Genomic DNA, 21767 nt, shown 5'->3' on the forward strand with positions numbered 1-21767 from the left:
TGCATTCCTTTTTGCCTGAATTCTATTACATTCCTTTCAAAACAAAAGCAAAGCTCATTTTGCCTTTTGTTTAGGATTTTTTAGATAATTTTTCAGACCTACTGAAGTGATAGCACACTTCCTTCTTCACTCACCTTTCAAATCCAGTACAACCCACAAAACACGTACTGCAAGCGTTTTAACAAACACAAAGTACTAAGGAGGCTTAGTACAAAGAGAATAAGATGCAGCAAAGGTTAGCATGTAGAACATGCTTCTTGATCTTGTTTAGAGCCTAAGTATTCCTTTCATCAATTAATAATTCTACTCTGCCTAAGACCCTGTGGTAGAAACTGTGAGAGATACAAGGGTCAAGAAAACAGGATTGCTGTCTTCAGGGTGCAGTTAGAAGAAGGAAGAACTAAACAAGTACACAGATAAACTATAGGGTCCCCATAATATGTGAGTGCCTTGGTCACACACAAGGCAGTAGTCCTTCAAAACCCCACTCCACTGTTTCAATGTTTAGTATTGAACCCCTATCTATTGCTAATGAAGACTCTTCTAAAAATGCCCCAAAAAATTGCTGTATACACTACTGACAGTACGTATAAAAGAGACAACTAAGGAGAACATACTGTATGGCACAGGGAACTCTACTTAATTCACTGTGGTGACCTAAATGGGAAGGAAATCCAAAAAAGAGAGGATATATGCATATGTATAGCTGATTCATTTTGCTGTGCAGCAGAAACTAACACAACATTGTAAAGCAACTATACTCCAATAAAAATTAATTTGAAAAAATTGCTGTAATTATGTGCGACAAAGTTCAAGCACAATGCAGGTCCTGCTGTGAGCTATCTCTGTTTCATTCAGTGGCCAATATTTTGCGTCCACAGGGCGGGACAGGTCTAGAAACCACAGGTGTTGCAGAGGCGCAGCTGCGAAGAACAGGTGGGTGGCAGAGGAGGGGCAGGAAGGAGAGGTCAGGAGAGGGCTGGGACCAGCTGGAGTGCTGGGTACGGAGGGGAGTGATGCAAAAGCTTTGGGCTTTGTCAGAGGCATAGATGGGGCCATTGAGACGGGACATGGAGGGCGGTGTTCCCTGAGCTGTGGTTTGGGGCTAGCTATATAACACGAGCACTTTGAAGCTTCTGGGCAAAGCGTTCTAGCTGCCTTCCTATCAGCCCAATGTTCAAGGGAAAGTATACAATTCCTTTCCTTTCCTTTTTATCTCCACACTTTATATTTCCATGGGGCCAGGAACTTTCAACAAGTCAAGACATCTTTTTTCTTCTAAAGACTCTGTTACTCTAATCTGCGGTTCTATCTCCTAAGAGTCATTTGATATCTTTGTATTAGGTTTTATTTTTACATTTCAGCAGAGAATTCCTTGGTTTTCGAACAATTTTATTTGTTCTCATGCTCCAAGTAGTTTATTTCAGAATCCTGGGATCTTTGAAGTAAAAAGCCCAAGGAACTGATAGATAGTTAACAGGACGGCAGCTTTGCTTCTTGGGTAGTGTGCATATTATCAAGAATATTATTATTGATAACAGTACAGCCCTCTTTAAAAGAAATCAGGAGACGAAAAGCTCTCTTATCCTGAGAATTCTTGTGCTGCAGTATTAAGGTAGTGTCAGGTTTTTAAAAGGGGGAACTAGGATATTTTAAATATAGACTTTCCCTGCCCCCTCAGAAGATAAAAAGTAGTGCTTTTGGCCATGGTGGTAATTTCATACAAAGAATAAAAATTTAAAAACCACTAATACATCTGAAAATACAATTTACCAAATTTTACTGACTGGTAAGTTAGAGACTGCATGAGGGTTTCCCTGGTGGCACGGTGGTTAAGAATCCGCCTGCCAATGTAGGGGACATGGGTTTGAGCCCTTGGCCAGGAAGATCCCACATGCCACGGAGGAACTAAGCCCGTACACAACTACTGAGCCTGCTCTCTATAGCCCGCGAGCAACAACTACTGAGCCTCTGTGCCACAACTACTGAAGCCCACATGCCTAAGAGAAGCCACCGCAGTGAGAAGCCCGGGCACGGCAACGAAGAGTAGGCCCTGCTCGCCGCAACTAGAGAAAGCCTGCACGCAGCAACGAAGACCCAACGCAGCCAGAAATAAAATAAATAAAATTTAAAAATAGACTGCATTGAGTTACTATGAAAAATAGTTAATGGAATATGGGAATTTAAATGCTGCTTTCCCATTAGCTGGTGACTGGTCTTTAACTGTGAGAGAAAACAAGCCCGGTAAACAGGAAGTCATCTCCATGGCAACGGGCCATTCAGCTTAACTTTTTAACCCATGAAGAGGTAATTACTTTATTTTTTATTTCCATTTTTACAATTTTCACAGTTTATAATAGCAGTGAGGACCTCTGGGTCAGGCATTTCCCGGCTGTTAATAACAGGCTGCTTTCAGGCCACCAGTGCTTGAACATTGTGCCAATTTTTTTTTTTTAAATGAAAAGAGAGCTGTGATTTTCTTTTTCTCCTTCCTGAAGTCCGCAGCGTAAATAAACGACAGGATTTGATGTTCGCACACATGGTGTTTTGATTTCCTGCGGATGATAGCGTAAGGGCAGACACTGATCTTCACTGGTGGGTGGCCAAGAGGGTGGGGCTTGGGATGGAAACGCCACGGGGAATCCCTCTGGATGGCAGGTTAGAAGATGACCCCGGGAAACTGAGAGAGAAGATGACACCCGCGGCCACACAAGGCAGAGCTCAGAACACGAAGGCGCGGCCTCAGAGACCAGGGAAGGGTCTGCTGGAGGCTATCATCAGTCAGTGCTGCTTTCCGAACTCACCACAGAGGCCAGAATCCTGGGCAGCTTCCCTGGCCTTTGCTCGCCCAGGAAAATTGGTCTTCCAGAGTAGAAACTTTAGTGATCTATGCATTTGAAAATCATAAGGCAACCTACAGTCATGAGTTGTCTTGGGAACAAAAGGAGAAGATTGGGCAAAGCCATTATTTTAGGTACTAGAGCATCACCTTAGGTAGCTAGAACACCCACCAGCCACTCTCTGCAGGAGAGGCAGGACCCAGACACAGAGGCGCATCCCTCCCCAGCAGACTGTGGAAAATCATTTTATTTTTTTACAATAATATATCACTTTTTATTTTATTTTATTATTTTTTATTTATTTATTTTTGTCCGTGCCGAGTGGCTTGCGGGATCTTAGTTCCCCGACCAGGGACTGAACCAGCGCCCTTGGTAGTGAAAGCTCGGAGTCCTAACCACTGGACCACTGGGGAAGCCCCATTTTTTGCTTTTGTTTTGTTCTGTTTTGTTTTTTACAAACCTATCAATAATTACCTTATTTTAAAAAATTTTACATATGTATGTAAGTACAGTTGATTTACAATATTATATGAGTTTCAGGTATACAATATAGTGATTCACGGGGTTGTTTGTTTGTTTGTTTTTGCCGCACCACACGGGATCTTAGTTCTTGGACCAAGGGTGGAACCTGTGCCCCCTGCAGTGGAAGGGCAGAGTCTTAACCATCGGACCACCGGGGAAGTCCCTGGGCAATTTTTAATCCAGCTTTAAAGTCTCTTCTCCCCCAGCTTCTGGTCTCTGAAGGGGAGCGGGAAGGGACAAAAGAACTCTGTAGCAATCCTCTTCAGCTGTCCTGACCATAGCCCAACCCGATTAACCATCAATGTGGAGGCATCAGTGTGAAAAAGAGCAGACAGGAAGGAGGAAAATCTCTGAAGCCACAGCCACTGCCGCCAGAGCCCGGGGAGAGGCGAAGGGAAAAGAGGAGTCATGGGGTGCAGGTGGGGATGGGCTGGGGGAGGGGCCAGAGGGGAACCAAATCCGGCCACTGGCCAAATGCCTCCCAATGCAGAACTCAAACCCGAGTAGGCTCTCAAAACAAAGAGAGAGGTGCCACCCACCCACAGGAAGAGAGGGAAGACTGATGCCAGAGAAGAGGGAAGAGTTCTGCCTGAAAAAGGAGACACACACGGCTCAGGCCCGCGTCCCCAGAATCCCTGAGATGCCCGGAGAGTTTGCAGTTCTTTGATAAATGCTGGTATTCTGATGACCGCGCAGGTTGAGATAAGATTATTTTCAAGTTTTATTAAAAAAAAACAGAAATTCATTTTGCATTTCTTCTTAAGCTGTGTTATTTGCGCACAGAACCCATCACTGTAGGAGAAAGGATAAATGCGCCTGATAGAATGTCTCCGGAGCTGGGCGACAATGAAGGGACAGGGAGAATTTGATAGGATTCCTCCTGGACTCCTCTTGTAGGGATTTTGTGATCCTCACCCTCTTCAGCCACATTGACACAACTGTCTTTGGATGAGGGACCATTAAAATTAGTTCTTTCCTTTCCAGTCTCTCATCACAGATTTTGTTACCCTGAAATCTGAGCTTTTGTGATCTGCTCCCCTGCCTGCGGTCAAAACCCAGTCCATCTGGATTTTCTAACACTATCCTTAAGATGACATGGCTCCCGGGGGGACCAGAACTCTTTTTCTCAGATCAGGGATTCTCAGATTTAGAATTCTGTTATCTTTCTTCTGTTCCTTCGAAGTCAGGGTCACCTTGTGAGAAGCTGTTATACAATGTACTAAGTGTGGACGTGTCCATCCGCCCTCTAAATTTCCTTATCCAAACTATACAATGAGAACATCATTGGATTTTATCCTGCCTTAATATTTTTAGCATATCCTCCAGAGGAGTTTTATGCTCTCATGTACTATCACCCACGTCCTGCCTAAATTACCCTAAATATTAGTAAAAAGAATCCTTAATAAGCTGGATAGAATAGAGGGTAAACAGCAGTGCCTATCACGTGTCTTCTGTCAGCCAAGCCCTCTGCGGCTAAAACAGGAACGTTTGACTCTCCTGTGTCTGCGGATTCCGCAGTTGGTTGAATCCGCAGATAAGGAGGACCGTCTGTACTAAGCAATTTTATACCACGGACTTGAGCATTTGTGGATTTTGATATCTGTGGGGTTCCTGGAAGCAGTCCCTTGTGGATACAGAGGGACAGCAGTATCTCCTGCAGCCCACACGAGGCTGGGTGTAGCAAAGCAAGCAAGGTGCTCTGCTCTCCAGCTGGCTTGCCGAATAGTCTCTCCAATTAAGCCCTTCTTTTAATCAGGTTGAGAGAAGAATCCAGACATCTCATTCAGAGACTGTTTTCTACACTTTTTTGTATTCTTCTCAACACCATGAACACAGGCTCAATAAATGTTGAGAAATGCACAGTTTGGTTCATGGTCTTCCCGTTGCATTGAGGGCTGTGACTCTCAAAAGAGGGTCACACACAAACCCAAGCCTTGGAGTTGGTTTTGGTTAGGTACCACTCAGGACGATGAGACTGTTTTGAAAAATGGAAGCTTTTTTGACCAACCTTAATACTAATTTCAAGCAGATTCCTTGCAATGACTTGCAGCTGTGACTGTCATCCTGCCATGAGGAAAGTGTCAGCAAGACCAAGAATAGTAGCAGTCTGTCATCTCCCTGTTTTTGACGTTCTCATCTAAAATGTTAATTAACTAGTTGCTCTGCACAGAATGAAAATAAAAGTCAAGAAAAGTAGCAAAGGCAAAAAGTGCAATCGTGCTAGTATTAAAATGCGGAGTTTGTTTCCCTGGGTTGTACATGAGCCCCATTCTCCTCATTTAGGCTGTAAACATGTTGTAACTAGCAAACAACTAAATACTGATGCCCACCAAATGAGAGGAAAATTCAGTAGGTACCTGATTTTTGTTTCTGTTTAAAATGATTAACAAAGATAGTTACTTAAGTAGATTCTCTTTTGATTAATCCCTTAGTAACTGAAACTGCTTTTCTTTCACACATTTGTTTGAGTTTCCTATGTCTTGCATTTCACAGTAGAGAGGCCAATTCAGCAATAACTTCATGAATCAGTGCCTCAAGTGAATCCACAAGACCTTAATTTTTTAAACTAACTTTAATGAAAAGGTGATCAGAAGATTTTAACTGTTAATTAGCATGGTTAGACAAATATACATACTTTTGTGATAATGCTAGAATTTGAAATCGGAAGACTATTATTCCTAAGACCAGTTTAGTAAAAATTCATGTTTCCTTAAGGGCTTATATGGTGATTACCTTTTATGTTTTAGGTTAATTCTTTTCCAGAATAATAAGGCTCCCAGAGAGTATTTGAAAATGTTATTTATTTGTAAACAAACAATGGTGTCATTCATAGAATCAGAGCCTTCTCTGTCTGGGAAGGAGTTACTGTCAGAAATAGCAAAGCCTGGATGGAACTGAAGTTTGGCATTTAACCTTTGCCGGAAGCATGATATTTCAATTATCTTAAGAATGTGTCAGATAAGGGAAGTGAGTCAACAAGATAAACGGAGACAGAGAGAAAGGAAATTATACTGGACCAGAGAAATCAACGAACCAATAATATTTGTTGATCAACTACTCTATATAGGTGCTACGGAGATTTAAAAAATAAAGGTTAAAAAATGGATTACTTATTCTCAAAATGTAGTGGGATATATAGGAATAATAAAGGGAAGTAACAGCATAAAGTTCAAGAGAATCTTGGATTACGTCTTACATATATGCCTTATAGAAATCTAAAGAGACAGTGGTCCACGAAGGCCTGAAGAGACAAGAGAGGGGTTTGCAGAGGAATGGAATCTGAAGTGGGCATATTGCAAGATTCAGACAGGAAGAGAAGAAATGGTGGGTTTTGTTCGTTGTTTTGCAAGGGAACAACGTCCTGAAAAGAAGAGCAGTGAGGACCATGTGTCTTTGGAGCGTTGAAGTGTCTGGTGTGATTTGATGACTGGGTTGTTACTGAGAAGTCAGAAGAAAAGCTAGAAGAAAGGGTGGAGTCATACGGCAGAAGCCCTGGCGGTCACGTCTGACACGGTCCGTTCTATATACAGGATAAGGGAATAGCATTTAGGGAAGATCCGTCTGGAGATGGGCCCCAGGATGGATGAATAGATGCTCTCAGCCTTTCGGGGCAGGATGGGAAGGGGTTGGAGCAGCTGCCATCAGAGAAACCAGGAGCAAATTGTTGCAGGAATCCACGTACGCCATGATAGGGGCCTGGACCACAGCAGAGGGGAGCTGGCGGAACAACTTGTTAATTCCATTCAGGTCAGAGGGTGAGTGCATAAATGTTCTTGGCAAATTTAGCCTAGAAAGGGCACTCATAAACAGTCTTGTAAGTGTCCTCTTCTTATTTCCACCTCAAAACCACCGTTGAGTACTGACTACCTGATCCTCTGCTGGATTGAAACCCACTTTGGAATAAATTTCTCCTCTGTAGCCTCAGCACCGTCCCTTGCAGGGTGATGGTGGCTGTGGCCCGAGGCCTCTGTCCGTCCCCCAGGTCTTTACCGGAGTCTAAATCTCTCTCGCTCCCGGAATCTGTATGGCCATGAAGACCCAGCATGAGGACAGAAGAAGCTACTTTTATTAATATAAATATAGGCTGTTTTGAAGAGGTCATTTTCTCTTCTTTTTTCTGGTACTTTGATTACAGATTTATTGGAGGTCACTATTGTCTAAAATGTACGGTACTACAGCTTGTTCATTTTGCACTCCTACTAGGAGAACACTTCAGCATCCTCCCCAGTATTGGTATATTTATTTATCATGATGCATTTTCTTAGGTTAAAAGTCATATTTTAGGGAGAATAAAACATATAAATGTGCTTTATAATTTTTAAAATCTTGGTTTACCACCCTGTGACACAATCATATCTTCAGGATATAAATTGGGTTTATTTACATCCTTGGTTTAGACCTGTCATAGCTGGCAGAGACACCCCAAACTATGAGCAGTTCCAGGTGGAGGATGTGCTCCAAGCTGCTGCTACTAAATGGTGCTTTTTATCCATCTTCTCCAATAATTATGTAAAAGTTTTAGTTGAAATGTGGCTAGTAATTTTCCGTCTTCCCTGATGTCAATCAGAGGTCCCTCCAACTAATCAGAACTTGTTACATTTTAACACGTTTAACAAACGGGCTTAAAAACCACTGAAACACTTTTTGGGGGAAGATTTTTTTAAACATGGTAGAAAAAAGTTTGCAAGTTTCCTAAATGTATCAATTAGGAGTTTTTAAGGCGAAACACATTGCTCCTGGCACTAAGATAATAAAACAATGGAAACATTTCCAGTGCTTCCAGAGTGTTCTCTCTATAGCCAGTTTCTTTCCAAAAGCACGTGGTTTTATATTCATTGTTGTACTGTCACCTGTACACTGAAGGAAAAGTTTGCATTTACATCTAATAAAAGTTTGTGTTAGAAGGAGAAGCTCTACTTACTGATAACTTACTCTTTCATTGTTAGAATTGCATTGAATGTTATCTATATTGAATTTTTAGAAACATTTTTGAACCACTTGTATAGTTGGGGGAATAATTAATTTAGTTAGAATTAAATGGTACAATCCAGTTAATTATGGCATACATCAACTGCAACACATCACCGTAGACTCAGGGAGGTAACTGATTTCATCCCTCACCTGCCATTGGTGATCTGGGACCACCAGACATATGGACTGAGTGAGGAAGCCAGTATTAATCCTTACATCACATATTAGTACATTTCATTTCATTTATCCTTTTATATATGATAATATATAAAAATAGAAGTTCAAATGTTTTCCCATACCTCCCCAGGGGATCATCTTTTTTTATATAGACTTTGTTTTTTAAGAGCAGTTTTAAGTTCATCGGACCATTTTTTAAATCCATCCTTGACAATCACTATCTTAAATGAATGGTGGTAGGGTGGTACCAAAACTATAATAATGACTTCTTGTGGCTGTATCATCGGAACCTCCCTGAACCTCACAAGAAAGATTATTAACAGCAACATTTTTAATTTCGCAGTCATCTTGAACTTACCTGCCTATTGTAAGACATCCAATTTCTCCTAAAGTCTCAATAAATAATTGCTGGGTCTTCCTGGTGGCATCTTACCCATATTTATAAATCATCTTTTCAAGCTCTCCTCCATGCCTTCCACGTTGGTGTCTGCTGCCCAGGCAGTCACCCAAGGTGTGTGTTTTGCCACTGTCCCCGGGGCTGCTGTCCTTGGTGAAGATGGATTCTTTGCCCAGAGCCCTGCATCCTGGGACTCGCTTGAGATGCCAACATTTCAAAATGTTGTTTTGGAGGAAAACAAGTAACTGAAGACAATAATTTGGTTGAAATGATAACATGATCTAAATGAAATATCCGCAATTGATATTTTGTTCCTTGACAATTATTTCCACTTATACAATTTTTAATTTCAAAATTATTTCAGCCAAATGTTCCTGCCTGTACAAATTGTAATATTGTGGAGTTGGAAACCATCTTTAAATTGCTACCACATTTTCACGATTATGAACTCCACAGAGTACAATGATTTCACTGGCAGAAAATATATTGGAAGGAAGAAAATCAGGGGAAAAAAAGGTATCCAGCTACTAATAAATTCTTTCAAAAGGCAAAAATAATTGATGTTTGTGTAAATAGTTATAAAACTGGCTGATGATGAAACCAAATTATCAACACAGATAAAATACAGTATTTGAGAAACATTCTTTTCTTTAAAAGAAATCATCCAAATACTCATCCTAAGACAAGTTGTTGATTTTCATCACTGCCATGTTTTTGTTTTAAGATCTTTTGATGTTGATCATTTTTAAAGTCTTTATTGAATTTGTTACAATATTGCTTCTGTTCTATGTTTTGGGTTTTTGGCCCCCAGGCATGTGGGATCTTAGTTCCCCTACCAGGGATTGAACCCGCACTCCCTGCATTGGAAGCCGAGGTCTTAACCACTGGACTGCCACGGAAGTCCCTGCCATTTTGTTTCGAATTAAATTGATGATGATCAAATTATTTTTAGCCAAATTACCTAAAGGAAATATCTTTCTCCCCAGTTCTGAGTCACTTTCTGTCACTCAAGTTTTGAAGGTGCACTCTTCAGGTCCTGGTTATTTTCAGAGCGTTTCATGGAAACGGGTTCTTACTTCAGCCAGCAGCCTCGCCCACCAAGAGGCGTCAACCAATCACTGCAGCCTATTGGATGCTGTCGCCTCTTCCTTCTGGGAGCTCTTCCCAACCACCCTCTCTCCTCCCTCAAGACAACTCAGAAGACCTGGCAGTTTGATCGAGCTGCTTACTGGGTCAGCATTGAAAACCTCTAGGTTGAATAGCATTTTATAATGCTTAAAAAACCCACATGATGTAAAATGCGTATTACAAAGCAGCATTTTATAATTTAAAAACACCACATTCACATCCATTATTATTTGTTTAATTCTGCCAACACATCTGTAAGGAAGTCAGAGAAGAATTGGTTTGATCATTTTACAGATGACAAAAACAAGTTTTAGGCCTGGAAGGAAGCTTCAGTATGATTTTAAAAGTCCAATTTCCTCATTTTCCATGGTGCATAAGGTAGTCTGGACAATTTTACACTCTTTTTTTTTTTAAACAGGGACATTCCCCCTCCTTACTCTTACCCAGCCAATTCTTCCAGGGAAGCACAGTATGTACATAGATATCAAGAAATATTTTATAAATGTGAATTTATTGATATGAACTGAAACTAGTTCAGTGAAAAAAAATGAGGGTAGCCTACTGAATGCAAAAAGTTGAAATTTGAAGTTAGAGATGACAATAGCCCTCTTACCCTCAGCATCAAGTCATTTCTCATCTTTGTTTCGGTTTCACAATGTTTGGAATACAACGTTCCACCCCGTGTGGTAAACTGACTTCTAAGATGGTCCCCAATGATCCTTGCTTCCTACTGTCCATGTCTTTGTGTAATTTCCTCCTTTGAATATAGGCTGGACTTCTGACTTGCTTCTAAAGACTAGAATACAGCGTAGGCAATAAGATGTCACTTCTGAGATAAGGTTATAAAAAGACTGTGGCTTCTGTCTTGCTAGCATTCATGTTCCTTGGCTCTCCTCCCTTGCTTGTTCTCGTGAAGTCAGCTGCCATGTTGTGACTTGCCCACTGGAGAGACCCACCCACATGGCAAGGGACTGAGAGAGGCCTCCATTCAATAGCCTGCAAAGAACTGAATCCTGCCAACCACGAGGGGAGTGAACTTAGAATGGAATTCTTCCCCAATGGGGCCTTTAGATGACTACAGCCAACACCTTGATAGCAGCCTGGGAGAAACTCAGAGAACCAGTTAAGCTGTGCCCAGATTCTTGACCTACAGAAACTGTGAGATAACCAATGTTAGTTTAAGCCATTAAATTGTGAGACAGCTTGTTATGCAGCAATAACTAATACACCAGGCAAACAGCTGCAAAAGGTAATGGACTTTTAACATCTCCCCTTGCAATCTCTGGATTCTCTTGAATTAGGCAGAGAAGGAAGACAGGGGAAGCTTTAGTCCATTTTCCACATAAATTTAATAAACTCAACAGCAGAAAGTAATGTCTCCAATGTTGTAGCCTGTGTAATAAACACACTTGAGTGTACTTTTTGGTTTGTTACAGTGTAAACAGTAAACACAGTTTTTCTTTTTTAACATCTTTATTGGAGTATAATTGCTTTACAATGGTGTGTTAGTTTCTGCTGTATAACAAAGTGAATCAGCTATACATATACATATATCCCCCTATCCCCTCTCTCTTGCATCTCCCTCCCACCCTCCCTATCCCACCCCTCTAGGTGGTCACAAAGCACCGAGCTGATCTCCCTGTGCTATGCGGCTGCTTCCCACGAGCTATCTATTTTACATTTGGTAGTGTATATATGTCCATGCCACTCTCTCCCTTCGTCCCAGCTTACCCTTCCCACCCCCCCGTGTCCTCAAGTCCATTCTCTATGTCTATGTCTTGATTCCTGTCCTGCCCCTAAGTTCTTCAGAACCACTTTTTTTAGATTCCATATATATGTGTTAGTATACAGTATTTTTCTCTTTCTTACTTCACTCTGTATGACAGACTCTAGGTCCATCCACATCACTACAAGTAACTCAATTTCATTTCTTTTTATGGCTGAGTAATATTCCATTTAAACACAGACTTTTAAAAAGTGAATTTTGTATGAAATGTTTGTGGAAATCATGGAAGATGACACATGTAGTGGAAAGAGACCAGGTCTTAAAAGTAGACTGACTTGTGGAGGCTTGGTTTCCTCATCGTAAAATTGGAATAATAATCCCTAGCTCATAGATCCTAAATGACATTGGCACTCAGTTCAGTGCCGGATCAACCAATGCTCTTTACCTTCCCTTGTGGCACTGAGACAGGTGAGGTGACTTGATGTACCCAAAGAGGACGGGATCGAGGACTCGAATTTGAAATACCCCAAATTACCAAGCTATTGAATGACAGATTTTGAACTCTGAATCCAGGTCTCTGGCTTCTTCCATTTCACACAGGGAGCGCCAACCCACCACCTCTGTGTCTTAACTCCCAAGAAGAATTCTCCTTGGCACTCCTGTTTAAGCTGATAACTCTAGTGGAGTTTGTAACACACTAAGAACAAAGGCTTACAAATATAGATGGAAGAAGAATGGCATTTCGTTTAGCTAATCCACATTTAAAATACCACATTTAAAATACCACATTTAAAATATCTTTCTAAACACAGTCTTTCCTCCACCCTCTATCTTTGATTTTGACATTGATAGAGAAGCTTTCAAGAGAGCAGCATCGCTCAATTAGGTGAAGCTACTAATTTGAAGGAACAATACATGATGAAAGGCACTTACATGTGGTGATTGTAACAGCAAATGTCTTCTACCATTTCTCTCCCTGAAACATTGTATCTTGTCTTTTCCTCCATTTATGTATTGTTAAGGACTATTGAAAGAGAGAGAGAGAGTGAAAAGAAGAAAGAGAGTAGAAGTACTGCTTTGGAAGAATAAAGGTTGTAGAAAAAGATGAGCCTGATGACAGGTGTATATGGCAGCAGTAAGAGCACCCAGACCACTTAAGAGGGGATTGGGTCCTTTCCCAAGTACTCAGGTCTGGGCGTCCTGGTCCACAGGATGAACAAACCAGAAGAAAAGCCATCCTTCAAACCTCCTGGAGTGCTTTGAATTAGCACAGGACCCTGCTATGCTCCTTCGGCGTCTCATCCTATAAAGACTGGTGCAGAGAACTTCAGGGCACCCGTCCAATCTTTTGTCCTTCATTCGGCAGATAGCTAACATCCTCTTGGACGCTAAAAGGAAAATCTTTGAGCTTATTAATAACTTATTGCACATTCTTATACAACAAAAGCATCTGGGTAAATACGTTCCAAATAAAAACCATTTATGAATACATAAGTGAATGATAAAAAGGAAAATAGAAAACTATATATAATCTCTTGCTCACTTTTTCTCCCTTCATTTTACTTGGAATATCCATGTCACTGGTGTGTTATACTTTTTGACAGCCCTTCAAATCAAAGGGATTTGACTGAGAGCCCAAAGAATAGTATTTGCCCAAGCTTTATAAATCTTTTTACTCTTTAGAATTGGCATCATGTAGTGGAAAAACCACTGCCAAGGAGAGGGGAAGACCTAGTTTCTAGTTTGGGTTCTATAACCAGCTGGGTCATAAGCAGCAGTGTGCTTTCTGCAAGGCTCTCTCCTTCCTGCTCTGTCCAGGGCAAACACTGAAACTTCTCCCATCTTCACGGTCATTATCTTGTCTGAGTCATGTTCCCCTCTTACCTGCACCACCTGAAATAGCCTTTATGCTAGTCTGCCAGCTTCACCTTCACCCCCTCCAGTCCATTCTTTCCCACACAGCTGTCGGAATGTATTTACAGAAGTGAATCAGGGCATGTCACTCTTTACTTAAACGTCCCATGGTTTCCCACTGCCCATCTTTCATGTCTCATCTCGGCCAGTCCCCTGTCTGTCCACTACATGCCTTACAGTCTGGTCTTTTGTCACTTCTAAAGCCAAGCTCTTTCTTCAGAGCATTTTCCTTTCTTCTTACCTCTGCCTAGGATATACTTCCCCCAGTTCTTCTCCCAAATCACTCCAAAGTTGGTGTGTAATAAATATTAATTGAAGTAAATGAACCCAATTCCTAATTTGCTCCTTGTCATACTTCAACTTAAATACCAGGTCCTAAGAGAATCTTCTCCCCATCATTTGAACTAAAGGAACAATTCTTTCTCATTATTTTCCCACATCTGTCTTTATTTTCTTTTCAGCACCCACCGCAAAAGTGACTATTTTTTCTTTTATCTTTGTTTGCTTATTGTGAACCTTTTCCATCAGAATTTAAATTTCCTGAGGGTACGGACCATGTCTGTCTTTTCAGCATTATATTCTCTGTGCTCAGCATGGAACAGTGCCCCGCCCAGAGCTGATTTGTAATAAACATTCATTGAATCAAATGACTACATGAATGCACCCAAATTCTACCATATTTATTCCTTACCTAGAGTCCTTCCAAGGCCGTCCATAGCCTGTCAGAGAAATACTAGATTCTGCATGATCTAGAGATGTCATTTTTTAAAAAATTGAAGTATAGTTGATTTACAATGTTGTGTTAGTTTCAGGTGTACAGCACAGTGATTCAGCCATATACATATATATATATATATATATATCTCTGTATTCTTTTTTAGATTCTTTTCCCTTATAGGTTGTCACAAAATATTGACTACAGTTCCCTGTGCTGTGCAGTAGGTCCTTTTTGGTTATCTATTGATATTTTATAGATAATAGTGTGTATATGTTAATCCCAAACTCCTAATTTGTCCCTCCCCTGCTTTCCCCTTTGGTAACCATAAGTTTGTTTTCTATGTCTGTGGGTCTGTTTCTCGTTTGTAAATAAGTTCATTTGTATCATTTTTTTTTTTAGATTCCACATATAAGCGACATCATGTGATATTTGTCTTTCTCTGTCTGACTTACTTCACTTAGTATGATAATCTCTAGGTCCATCCATGTTGCTGCAAATGGCATTCTTTCTTTTTTATGGCCGAGTAATATTCCATTGTATATATATTTATGACATCTAGAGATGTCATCTTGTTGTGGTTCCTCCTCTCTTATCTAGAGTTTTAAAATTACTTGCATTTACAATTAAGCCATATTCTTTTTAGCTTCCATTTTTTGGGGCACAAAGTGTTTGCCTGGAATGTCAGCCATTACCTCTCCTGCACATGATCTTCCTGGCTGATTCCTGTTTGTCATTCAAAATTCAGTTCAAGCATTCCCTTCCTCCGGGAAGCCCTCTTGGATTACTTTCTCCTTCTGTCTCTCCTACTCTGTACCTGTTGGTAACCCATGCTTCCTTTTATCATAGCACATGTCACACTCAAGCGGGATGTCTTCCTGACTAGGGGGGTTGTTTCTCAAGGGCCAAGATTGTTTCTTCTTACTCTTGTCTGTTTGTTGCCCAGTACATAGTAGATATTCAATAAAAGTTTGTGAATAAATATTAGTGAATGGCTGACTCACTCCTCCTCCATGGTGTAAGAGTGTAAGAAGTGCCATTACTAAGGGCACATCCCACAGAACGCACTCATGAATGGGTAGTAAGTCAAGTGCATTTAGTGCTAAAATAAACCACCTTGACACCATGGCTTAAATTCATATTTCAAGCCGCCAAAGCTTTTGACTTTGCAAACCATTGTCACTTGAGGTCATCCTCTCTAAAAAAGTGGCATATACCCTGGGCAGTCATCAGACTGTCCTGATTTTGTCCTTGCAATAAAAATGTAAACTCCAACTTGCTTTTGGCCATGGAATTGAGCACTTAGATGGAATAAGTGTACCACATGGTCAAGCTGAAGTCTGAGCATCACGTGAAGTCTTGGGACTTTAAAAGTTGTCAGGTAAATGAAGAAGAGATGAAGGGTCCTGTGTGCCTGGTTTGTCAGAGTGGCTAGTGGCCTGCTTGCCTCAGAATCGTTGGGGCCTCAGGCGTCACAGGGGGACAGAGCGCGCCTCTTGAGTGGGAATGGTAGAGCTAAGGTCTGCCTCAAACCCAGCCAGAGTAAACTCGCCTGCAGTCTCTCTCTGCTTTTGTGTAGTTCTTGACGTTCCCTTTCTTTCTTCTACCTTGTAAAGTGAGGGAAGAATCAAGGTGATTTGCAGTAAAGCCGATTTTATCCTAGAAAAATATTCAAAATAATAAACATAACACCTTATATCTGTTTACTTGTCTAACGTTTTATAATTGTAGGATGTTGTCATTCATGGAAAACAATTGTAAGCCTGATGGAAAATTTGAAACTGTGTATTTGGAAGTGAAAAATGTCTTGTAAAGCAATGTTTCTCAAAATCTACCCAAAACCCACCCAGAATTTTTTGTTGAAAATGTAAGTTGCCAGACCCCTGAAAGACATACAGAGGCAGAACCCCTCTGGGTACAGCCCGGGAATTTGCATTTTTCAGTGAGCTCTCTGGTGAGTCTTACACATACGCAAGTTTGAGAAACCACATTGAAAGCATGTGACATTTTCATTAAAGGATAGCAAGGCCATGGAGGTAATATCAGGACAAGTGTCCCTGGGAACATGTAACTAGAGGATTTGGGCAGAACTGAAAAGATAGGTTATTTTAGAGGAAAAGAATGAAAGAAACCCAAGATCCTGCATTGAAAGGGCTAAAATTTATATGGTAGAACTGAGGCCCTGACTACAAAGGACGGCCTATTTTTCCCAGTGTGGGGATAGGGTGTGTGGGCACAATTACCATCATCAAAGTGTTGTTCCTTGTCGCTAAATAAAAAGTAGCTCTGGGACCACAGTCGCCTATTATTAGAAATGTAATAGTCCTATCTTATTTTAAAACCTGTTTTTAATCTATTGCCACCTGTAAAACTAGACTAAACAGATCAAATGTTAAGGCTATCTAAAAATACTCTGAGCGGAAACATAATTAGGGCTCTAATTGGGATTATCATTAAGTAGGCTATGCAGAAAAGCTTGAAGAGATAAGCCCCTATCAGAGGCATTAAGTTCTAAGTCTTTATTAGATTTATGGGACCCAGCCATGTGTTTTTTGGACAGTATAGAAATTATGTTGAATTGGTTTCAAAATCCAAGTAATGATCGCAATTTATTTTCATTTAAAGAATATTCTAAGTGCCTTGGTTTTAAAAGACTAAACAATGTGTTGCTTTGAGGCTTCTGGCTCATGAGAAAACTTAGCTATAGGTCTGATGCTTTCTGAATTTTCAGATACCACTTCAGGAGAAAACTCAGAGCCGTTTTGATTCCCCCTCTCAAGGTTCTCATGTTTGTGCCATATGCTATGGGACCATGTGAAATCTCTTGGTTTGATCACATATCATAGAAGCTACTCTCTGTGCAGAAGACGAAAAGTAAATATGTTCAGGAATAGTCAATACTTTATTTTTTTTGTTCTAACAAGGAAACCTAGAAGTGTCATTATTTTATATGTGATCTTTGGTGTTTGTATATTAAATGATCATATCAAAGTGGTCATTGGAAAAAAAACCTCACATACTCAAAATTAACAATTCAAAATGACTGAAATAATAGGGTTTCACTGTAGAAACTAATCTTAAAATGAGAAGAAAAATGTTTAAGCCTCCCTATCTGGTTCCCTTAATATAATATTTCATTCTGGAAATGATTCTTTAGCAGATGAAAAAAACTAGCTTAAGGAAAATTATCTGTCCTGCCTCCTTAAATCACCTGCCCTGACTCACGGTTTCCTTGAGCTTGGAAAAGGTTATTAGAAGTTTTAGCTGAAAAAGATGGAAGGATCTAAGGGAGGCTCAATGCCAGTTGTCTGCAAGCCCAGCTGGGGAACTTGTTGGCCAAGACGGCATCTGTGCTTTTGTGCCAGTGATGTGTTCTCTCTGGAATTGGTGAGTCTATCAGGTTCCTTATCTCAAAAATGTGTCTCAGAGATCTTATGCCTTCCTCACCCACAAACCAGCTCTTTTCTCATAAACTCATAAATGTCACTACAGTTCTTCAAACAGAACCTTGAGAGGCATCTTGATTCTTCTTCCCCATCATCCCTGCATCCAATTCCACCACCAAGTATTAGATTTGTCACTTTTTTCCTTCTAGATACACCTCACATTTTTCTCGTCTCTGTCTTCAGTGACATTTTTGTCCAAGTCACTATCACATCTTGTCTGATTAGTGCAGTAGCCTAAGTAGGTACCCTTACATCTACTCTTTACATTCCCTGATACATTTCACACATAGCGCCAGAGTGATTATAAACATAAGTTATATCTTATCGCTCCCCTTCTAAAAGCCTTTAATGACTCCCCATTGCACTTAGAATGAAACGTGAAATCCTTAACAGTGCTTACAAAATTCAGTATTACCTGGACACTGCTTATCTGTCCAACATGATTGCCTGCCATGCTTTCCCTTGCCTACTACCCTCTAGAGATCTTCTTCCAAGAGATCAAGGCCTTTCCTCCCTCACTGTTCCCTAGCCCAGAGTGGTCCACCCTCCCCCCAGCACAGCCTAACTACTTGACCAATCCTACACATCCATCATCCCTCAGCTCCAACATCATTTCCTCAGGGAGGATTTCTCTGATTCCCCACCCGTCTAACTTGGATTCCCTCTCTACTTATCTGATTGATTTTATCTTCCTCTATGGATTAGAAGCTCCACAAGGGTAGGGACCATATATAATTTGTTCACCACTGTCTCCCCAACCTTGCATAGTTCAGGAAAAAGTTTTAGAATAAATGAATAATTGAGAGAACAATTTCCTTTAGTATCTTAACACAAAATTAAAACTGCCAATAGAAATAGAAAGAAGTGGATTTCCAGTTATTCTATGTCAGGTTCCACTTTTCCATAGAAGAACTGCAACAGAGCAGGCATTACACCAGAGCCCTAAAGTTCCTTCCCCTCCAAAGTTCATATTCATGAACTCGAAAAAGATCAGTAAAACTTCTTTTCCATAGGAAATGTTTGTATTTGGTTTTGAAGCAATGCAGGAACAGATGTTTTCTCCTGGTGAATGGCATTTGCATTAACCAAGTTGTTTTCACGTCCTTTGAAGTATTCCATCAGACTCTTCAAAAAGAACGAGGCTCCTTGAGAGAACCAGTCTCCTTGACATTGGTCTGGGCAATGATTTTTTGGATATGACACCAAAAGCACAAGCAATAAAAGCAAAAATCAACAAGTGGCACTATATCAAACTAAAAAGCTCTGTACCGCAAAAGAAACAATCAACAAAATGAAAAAGCAACCTGCAGAATGGGAGAAAATATTTGCAAGCCATATATCTGATAAAGCATTAATGTCCAAAGTATATAAAGAACTCCTATAAAGAACTCAATGAAAAACCAAACTACCCAATTAAAAAATGGGCAGAGAAACTAAATAGACATTTCTTCAGAGAAGACTTCCAATGGCCAACAGGCACATGAAAAGATACTTGACATCACTAATCTTCAGGGAAATGCAAATCAAAACCACAATGAGATATCACCTCACACTAATGTTAGAATAGCTATCATCAGGAAGACAAGAGATAATAAATGTTGGCAAGTGTGTGGAGAAAAGGGAACCCTGGTGCACTGTTGGGGGGACTGTACACTGTTGGTATAGCCACTATAGAAAACAGCATGGAGGTTCCTCAAAAAATTAAAAATAGAACTACCATATGATCCAGCAATTCCACTTCTGGGTATATAGCCAAAGGAAATGAAAACAGGGTATTGAAAAGATATATGCACTCCCATTTTTACTGTAGCATTATTCACAATAACCAAGGTATAGAAACAACCTAAGTGTCTGTCAATATTTACACAATGGAATATTATTCGGTCACGAGAAATAAGGAAAACCCACCATTTGTGACAACATGGATGGACCTGGAGGGCATTATGCCAATGAGATAAGTCAGACTGAGAAAAACAAATACTGTATATCACTTATATGTGGAATCGAAAAAAGCCAAACTCGTAGAAACAGAGAGTAGAATGGTGGTTGCCAAGGGCTGGGGGGTGGGGGGTAGGAGTAGGGAATAGGGATGTTGGTCAAAGGATACGAACTTGCAGTTAGAAGAGAAATAAGTTCTGGAGATCTAATGCACAACACTGTTATTATAGACAACAATACTGTGGTCTATACTTTAAAGTTGCTGAGAGACTAGATCTTAAATATTCTCACCACAGAATGAAATGATCATTATGTGATGCGATGAAGGTGTTAGCTAACTTAGTGTTGGTAATCATACTGCAATATATACATGTATCAAAACAACATGTGGACCCTTAAACTTTCCTAGAGTTATATGTCATTTAGGGCTCAAAAAAAAAGACAAAAAGAACAAGGAAATTGAAGGACAGATGTTGAAGAGCTGCTGTTATTCAGCGATGAATTATACACCAACCCCCTGGGTAGTCAGGATCCCTTTGCTTGGTTAAGCTTGGTTTTTCCACTTCTCAGTTTTCCTTGTACATTTCTATCTTTAAAATGGGCACAAGATTTAATAGAGAATTAGTTTTCTGAGCCTTTGAGAATATAGAACTTACAGGAGTAGCAGAGGGTATCAACATGAAATATAAGAAGCATTAAATTAGCAGACTGAGCTGCATCTCCGAGGATAGATTTGAACTCCTGAACTCATAGAATGTGTCTGAGAACAATGATACCCAGCCTGATTGTTGGGCTTAGATGAAATAAAAAGAATGTTGTGTTTGCCAACTAATCATTTGCATTAAGTATCCTGACATTTGCACTATTCCAATGCAAATCTTCAATAATCTTTCCTCCCTCCCTTCATTCCTTCCTTCCTTCTCCTTTCTCTCTTTCTTTCTTTTTCTTTCTTCCTTCCTTCCTTCTTTCCTCTCTTCCTTCTTTCCTCCCTCTCTCCCTCTCTTCTTTCCTTCCTTTCAAAAATTACTCTGCTCTTTGACTTTCTCTAAATATCAACCAATATTTGTTCTTAGAAAATGAATATCTAGTATTGCCTCTGTGGAAGGGGGAAGAGGATTGAAATTAAAAAGGGGGATGTAAAAAACATCAACTTTTTTTGCAGAGTTTTATTTCATAAAAAAAGAATTGAGGCAAATATTATAAAATGTTGGTATATTTTAAATTCAGTGTGTTGGTTACATGGGTGTTTGTTATATTAACTTTTTTATGATGCATTTTTTAAATTAGAGAATCTGATTTGAAATCGTACAATTAGTTCATATGTTAATTAATTATTAATTAATACACACAGCCAAGAGCCACCAGGCACCTACGACATTCCTGGATTTGTGCTGAGAAATGTGATATGAAGACAGCACTCTACCCATGTACAGTGTCTTACTATAGTATGAACTTCCTGATTTAGGTTTCCCTGCAGTAAGAGATGATTTTTGATTTTTAATTGAGATTGGACGACAGGTCTATTTATGAAGTGTTTAAAATGGCCGGGCTCTTTACAACCTGATATAGGGCAGATGCCTTTCCTACTTATCTCCTCTTTGTATCCCGTCTTCCTTTCCAAATTCATTCCAACTGCTAACTCATTTCTTCTAAAGTAGCAAGTCTTCATAAAGTGTTTGAGTAGACACGTTCAATCAAATAAGAGTGTTAAATATTCTGTCAAACAAAAGACTTGGAAGATCTCGAGCGAGAATCTAAGAATGGATATCCTTTATGCCCAAAGATCCTAGGTAAGCTTGCTTGTTGTTGGTTCTGTTTCTAAATTGAGTTAGCATAACCAACAAGTTTGGGGATGAATTACAAGAACTTTTTTTCAAATATTGTCTTAATTTATGATGGTTACTTAAATAAGAGCTAAACTCCTTAAATCAAATATTACAGAAGGGTGCTGCCAATGTCAGTTGGCCCAAACAGTGAGTCTAAAATTGAAACT

At 40.1% G+C, this 21767-nt stretch overlaps 1 protein-coding gene across 9 annotated transcripts in view; it reads left to right on the forward strand.

Moving 5' to 3' along the window:
* Window positions 1-21767, forward strand: part of COG6 (component of oligomeric golgi complex 6) — a 279679-nt gene that overhangs the window by 214140 nt on the left and 43772 nt on the right. The window lies entirely within an intron of this gene.

This window comes from Globicephala melas, chromosome 18, assembly GCF_963455315.2.
Source record: "Globicephala melas chromosome 18, mGloMel1.2, whole genome shotgun sequence".
NCBI lineage: Eukaryota > Metazoa > Chordata > Mammalia > Artiodactyla > Delphinidae > Globicephala > Globicephala melas.